The sequence below is a fragment of the Lissotriton vulgaris genome, chromosome 2_1 (assembly GCF_964263255.1).
Source record: "Lissotriton vulgaris chromosome 2_1, aLisVul1.2, whole genome shotgun sequence".
Lineage (NCBI taxonomy): Eukaryota > Metazoa > Chordata > Amphibia > Caudata > Salamandridae > Lissotriton > Lissotriton vulgaris.
In genome coordinates this window covers 820,445,721-820,452,188 of record NC_141687.1, presented here as the reverse complement: position 1 = coordinate 820,452,188, position 6,468 = coordinate 820,445,721, and the positions used below count along the sequence as shown (strand labels likewise).

Genomic DNA, 6,468 nt, shown 5'->3' with positions numbered 1-6,468 from the left:
CCACTTCTTTTTTTAGGACTTGTGCCCTGGAAGTCATACTGCCTGCAGTGCTTGCGCTTCTATTACAGGGATTGTGTGAGTGCAGCAGTTTGCCCTTCCACTGCATTCACGTTTTTGTCTTCTATAGACTTACTTGGCTTGCCCACCACTACTATATAGAGTTTGTGTGCAGGGTTCGCGTGCGTCATCATTGTCATAGGACAGAAGTCCGCGTGCTTCTTTAAAATAATTTATTTTCCAAATTTATTTAGAGAAGCGCATGGACTTCTGTTTTATAGGACTTCTCAATTATAGAACGGCGTTCTATTATTGTTACAAATACATAAAGTTGACTTACCACATTGGAACTGTTATGATGAGCAGTGGGTCAAGAGTCACAGTTAATCAATTGACAAAAGCCTAAATGCATTCATTTAAACTGGTAAGAAAAATAATGCATATTACCTGTCCCTTTGAAAACTAAAAACATCTCATGCAGGTTTTACCCACGGCAAGAAGACACAAATGAAAAGGCTAGGAGAAAGGCTGAAGTTTAGATCAAGGTCTCCATCTAGTGGCAATCCCAAATTCACACTCATTATTAATACACGTTATCTCTGGTCGCCTAATGGGCTCAAATGTCCCTGTTTATTAAAGTATGACTCTCTGATAAAAATCTGAGGTACTTGTAGCATTCTCACACGTATGCAAAAAAGATTTCTCTGGAAGATTGAAGATTTTTTTATTCATTCATCACGGTTGTGAGCAAGACGTTGCCCCTGCTGAAAGCAAATCATTTATAAGTGTACAACTAAAACATATTTTGCTCTTCTTAACCACACAGCTTGCTGTGCTGTATTGCGTAAAAAAGGAGAGAGCAGAAATGTGCAATTATCTACCAAGATGGCGCACTTCAGGCAGCCCAGCTTCAATGCAGCTCCCTTGTACTATGGTATGGCTGTCTGCGATATGGGAAGGATTGTTTTTGTGCAGGAAGGTATATTCTTTTGAGTCATATTCTTCTTTCTATGTATGCTGCAGAATGCAGCACACATGGAAAATGGAAGTAAAGAGGAGAAATGAAGATATTTCTCGTCATTGCACCTCTCTCGGGTAGGGGCACCATTTTGGCGCAAACCCAAGTATTCTGGGGCTCATGCATCAATGTGTTGATTTGCGATTCGGAATTTGCGAAAAATAGAGAATCGCAAATTCCGAATCGCAAAACGGAATGCATCATTATTATTGCGAATTTTTACCGATTCGGTAAAAATCGCAGAAATGTGCGAATCGCATTAATTTATGCGAATAAATTGCGAATTCGCATTTTGCGATATCGCAAAATGCGAATTCGCAATTTATTCGCATTTTCATGCATCACAGCCCAGCCACACCCAGGAAGCCAGGAGCCTAATTGCACACACCTGCCAAGCAGATTCAAACTGAAAACAGGCAGTTGGTGCATTCAGCTCTGTTTGTCTGCAGTGGAGGAGTGTTTTGGAGTGCTGCTGTTGGAGAAATGGAGCCAGAAACTGCCAGTCAGGATGTACAAGTCAGAAAAAGGAAAATCAAGTTCAGTGAGCAAGAACTGGAGATACTGATTGAGGAGGTGACTTCACACCACGACCAGCTGTTTGGAAAGCTCTCTTTGAAGGTCCCTGAGGCTGCAAAAAGGAATGTGTGGCTAGCCATACAGGCTAAAGTGAATGCAGTGGGGGTTGCCCACCGGGACATCACCAACCTACAAAAGCGTTGGTACGATTTACGCTCACGAGCAAAAGACAGTATAGCGTCCAGAATGAAGAGTAGTTTGAAGACTGGTGGTGGCTCCCCTGACAATAAGGTCACAACTCCCCTTGAGGATTTGGTTGAGGGGACACTTGTTGCAGAAGCTGTTGTTGGAGTGACCAACATAGACACCTCTGAGCATGCTGGCACTTCTCAAGGTAAGATTAATTTTTTTGGACAAATGCAAACTTAACTTAAATTGGGCTGCAGGATGTATTTAGTTATGTGTTTGATGTAGTAACATATAATTGTAATCTTCTGTTACATCATAACTTGCATAGCACTAGTGTAAAAGGCAATTTCATTGAACAGTGCAATGCATCATGGGAGTTGTAGTTTTTAGGTCTAAATCATTATTCATCAATGCAATATGTACATTGTCAGTTTGCCTATCAAATAATTGTTACACACATGGTAAATGAAGATTTAAAAGGCGTCCTTCTTCTGGAAAACATTGTCTTTATTAGAAATCTTTTTTCTGAGAAGACATTACATTGATTTCATGCTTCATTTTTTTAATTATAGATGTACTAAAGGCTAATGAGGCAAACCCTTTTGATGACATCAGCATGGATGTACATAGCCATTCAGACAATAACACCATGAGTTCCTCACCCTCTGTGCATGTTAAAAAAATCAGAAAGTCAGTGCGGAAAGTACTTGAATCAGACTCTGAGCAAGATGCCAATGTCACGGAATATGTGGTTGAAGATTCTGAGAAGGCTGCCACTTCCAAAAAAAACTTTAGTGGTCGTAGAAGAATCCAAGAATTCTACCGAAGAAGGCCTCGCACTACAAATCCAAATGACTCCACAGTGGATGATGTCCATGCTAGTACAGTAGAACTCAAATTATTGAAAGTCCAGCGTCTTCAGGGGAAAGACCTGAGAGTGATAAAGGGACAAATGAGTCACATAGTGGAAGACATCAGTGGAATCAATAAGAGCTTGAAAACATTATGCAAGGTCATTGAAGGGGCACATACTGCCTCAAATCTGAATTCAGAGCGTGTAGCAAATGCATTAGTCACATTAACTGACATTTTTCAAAGTCAAAACATTGCCAACTGCAATAGACATTTGAGAGCTGTTGCAAGTATGCACACATATGCCCGGGCTCTGAATAGGGTGACCAGCAGCAATGCACGTGTCATAAAACACACAATGCGCATGCAAAAGGGCATCAAAAAGTGTTGTGCTGAACTATGTGAAGGATTTAAAAATATTAAAAGAGGGGATCATGTGCTGCCAACTGATGACAACAAGAATACAGCTTTTGAAGGCAATGTGATCAATGAATCTGCAGGAACCAGTGTTGCTGCACACACAGATGACGTGTGTGAAAGGCGTAGTAAAAGAGGAAAAGAAATGTATATTTCCCCATGCATGGTTTCTGAATCCGTGAAAACTAAAGCTTTAGGTTTGCGTGGAAGGAAGAAGTGATTACTTGTAATTGTTGAATTTTATTTTACACATTTTCAATGTTCAATGATATGGACTAAGAATTACATTAGGCCAATTTCTTGAATTGTTTATCTTTTAAGAAAGTCTTTTTTTGAATATTTTTTTCAAACTACTACTGTGTGCAACATGGTTTATTGAAGTGTTCACCTTTTGAAGCATCAAAATATGTTTCCTACCTTTTATTAAAAGTAATGTTGTGTGATTTCTTCCCTTCTTCTTCTCCCTTCCGCTGCGTCCGGTCCATGAACTCTTGCATGTCGTTGTTGTGGCTGGTTGAAATTATTTGGTAGCAAATCATCCTCATGTAGTTCAAGGCCTCTCCTAGTTGCTAGGTTGTGCAACACTGCACATGTTGCAACTATTTTGCAACACACATCAGGCCGATATTGCAAGGCTCCTCCAGTCTTATGCAGTATTCTGAACCTGGACTTCATGACCCCAAACGTCCTCTCTATTATGCTGCGTGTTGAGATATGGGCCTTGTTGTACAGTTGTTCTTTGCGGGTAGTTGGATTCAGGTATGGGGTGAGAATGTAAGACCTCAATCCATATGCACTATCTCCTACATTGATAGATGACATATGTAAGTAAAACATCACAGACATTGCAATGGATGTCAGAATCATTACAATTTGCATTAAATTAAATAATAATTACCTAACAAATATCCATCTCCAAATTCTCCAGCAAGTAGGCGATCATGAATGGCACTATGTTTGAAAATATAAGAATCGTGGGCATTACCTGGGTAGCTGGCAACTAAGTCAGTGATGATTCCTTTGGAATCACAGATTGCTTGTATATTTAAAGAGTGGTAACTTTTTCTATTTCTAAAAATGTACTCATTAGCAGCTGGTGGACAAATGGGGACATGTGTTCCATCAACACATCCTATGACATGTGGGAAGTGTGCCACGTTATAAAAGTCTAACTTGGTCTGCATTAACTCCTGATGCGTTGAGGGGAAAATTATGTGGTGATTTATCCTATGGAGCATTGCATTCAGGAAGTCATTGAAGAATCTAGACAATGCACTCTGTGACACACCCCCTGCAACTGCTATTACCCCTTGGAAGGAGCCAGAGGCTAAAAGGTGTAGACAACATAAAACCTGCACATGGGTGGGTATAGCTTGAGTTCTACGCGTCTGCCTTTGCAGTAAGGGGTCCAACTCTGCAATTAAATCAATGATAGTGTCTGCATTCAGTCTATACTTATCATATATGTCAGCCTGTGTCTGCCCAAGCAAAGTAATGCGCAACCTGAAAACCCTTTCACTGAGTTCTCTTCTCCTCCTCCCTGCTGCTCTCATCCGCCATCTACGTGCTAGGAAAATTGCTGCTGCCATCCTGGAAGGGATCCAGAGTCATTCTGAGGTCCCTTTTATAAGTTGGTAATCATTTCAACATGTGTTGTTTTGAAAAAAAAATTTACCACCTGCTCTCACTTCTTCTTATTTTTGCACTTCCTAAATGTGTTTTCTGAGAATTACTGACATGTGCGAAAATTGATGCATTCCGTTTTTCGCATTTTTTTAAGGAATCGCAAAATTTGCGATTTTTTAACGAATCGCAACAAGGATTGCGAGTTTCTAAGGAATCGCAATTGATTTTGCATTTTTTTAAGGAATCGCAAAAGTAATTGCGATTCCAAAATGGACAAAAAAATGATGCATCTCATTTTCAGATATTGCATTCGCAAACGGCCGATTTTTGCGATTCGCACCGTTTGCGAATGCAAAATCTGTTGATGCATGTGCCCCACTGCCTTTAGTAAATTTGGGTTTGCATCAAAATACATTGGTGGATGCATTAGAATGACCAGGTTCCACTCATGTAGTGCCTACCCGATTTACTGCAATACAATGCAACGCAAGGCACTATGTTGTATAACTTTTTTTTATAAAGCCAAGCAAGGTGACAAAAATTGGCCCTTTCGTAGCATATTGCGTCATAGCTGTGCCAAAATGTGGCACAATCATGCCACAAAAGTTTCGTGATTTAGGAGCTTAACGTCACTCCCTTATGGTAAACTCCACCCAACATTTGTATAAAAAGTGTAGAAACCACATGAACATGTGCTTTCCTTTTTGCCTGGTATCAAACATTGAATCTCCCTGGGATTAGCAGGTAAACGTGTTGTGCTTAGTAAACTTGTAAGATTATTTATAATCAGTTTTCTTAGTGAAAGTAACAGTTGCATTGAAGGCTCAGTCTTTCTCTGGTAGGTGTGTAGTCACTAATTTCAGCAGCGACGCTATAGCAGGTAATTTTTTTTTCCAGCCATGTGTTAGCTGCCATGCGACCGGCAGCAATTTCTAACAATTCCCTTCCTGGATTCACTCTAATCAGGACTTTTAGTGGGCCAGGTCATGCCAGTGCTCAGCACCATCAGTTCTAAAAAGCGGGTGCTGAGACGGGTCCTTATTGAGCTCTCCTTTTCTGGCCTCATCCTCAGGATGAAAAAACAAATCTTAACTGCAGCCGTGCCAGCCACACTGCCTTTGATGTAACTTCAAAGAGACTCGTTATAGTTCTTTCGCAGCCTCATCATTTCAGAACTGAAGCACTTTCAATATTCTATGCAACAAAGCCATAGTTGGTGCTTATTTAGCTTATGCATCTAACAACCATTGGCAAAGCCAATGGTCCTGGCTTGCTGTAGATGTAATTCCACTTGTTGTTTTATATATCTGGATGCAATGACAGAAGCGGTACAAAAGGGGGTGGTGATGGCCGGAGCATCTGAATCAATCAAACACTCACACCCAGTCAAAAGATCTGGGTTTAATCCATCACTGTTCTTTAACCCACTCTGCCACCCCAGTTCAGACATGGCTATATGCAAATCAGTCTGACCCTGTGCCTCATGGGAACAGTCCAGCCCGAACTGCCAAGCCATGTCTTCCCCGGACCGGAAACAAGCTTCCGAGGACCGGTTTCTGTCATTCCAGCCGTCTTCAGCCCGGCTTGCTTGAATCCAGTGGCAAAGTGAGCAAGGGACTCACATCTGAGCATACACTGCCACACTTATGGCGGCCAAAAGCGGTACAAAAGGGGGTGGTGATGGACGGAGCATCTGAATCAATCAAACACTCACACCCAGTAAAAAGATCTGGGTTTAATCCATCACTGTTCTTTAGCCCACTCTGCCACCCCAGTTCAGACATGGCTATATGCAAATCAGTCTGACCCTGTGCCTCATGGGAATAGTCCAGCCCGAACTGCCAAGCCATGTC

At 41.3% G+C, this 6,468-nt stretch overlaps 1 long non-coding RNA gene across 1 annotated transcript; it reads right to left on the bottom strand.

Moving 5' to 3' along the window:
- Positions 1–2,211: 2,211 nt before the first annotated feature.
- On the bottom strand, positions 2,212–3,922 carry LOC147731214 (uncharacterized). The gene is made up of 3 exons (XR_015308623.1): positions 3,888–3,922; positions 3,407–3,792; positions 2,212–2,651 (listed from the first exon to the last, which is right to left on the bottom strand). It is a non-coding gene; the product is annotated as an uncharacterized LOC147731214 (long non-coding RNA).
- Between the last annotated feature and the right edge of the window lie 2,546 nt (positions 3,923–6,468).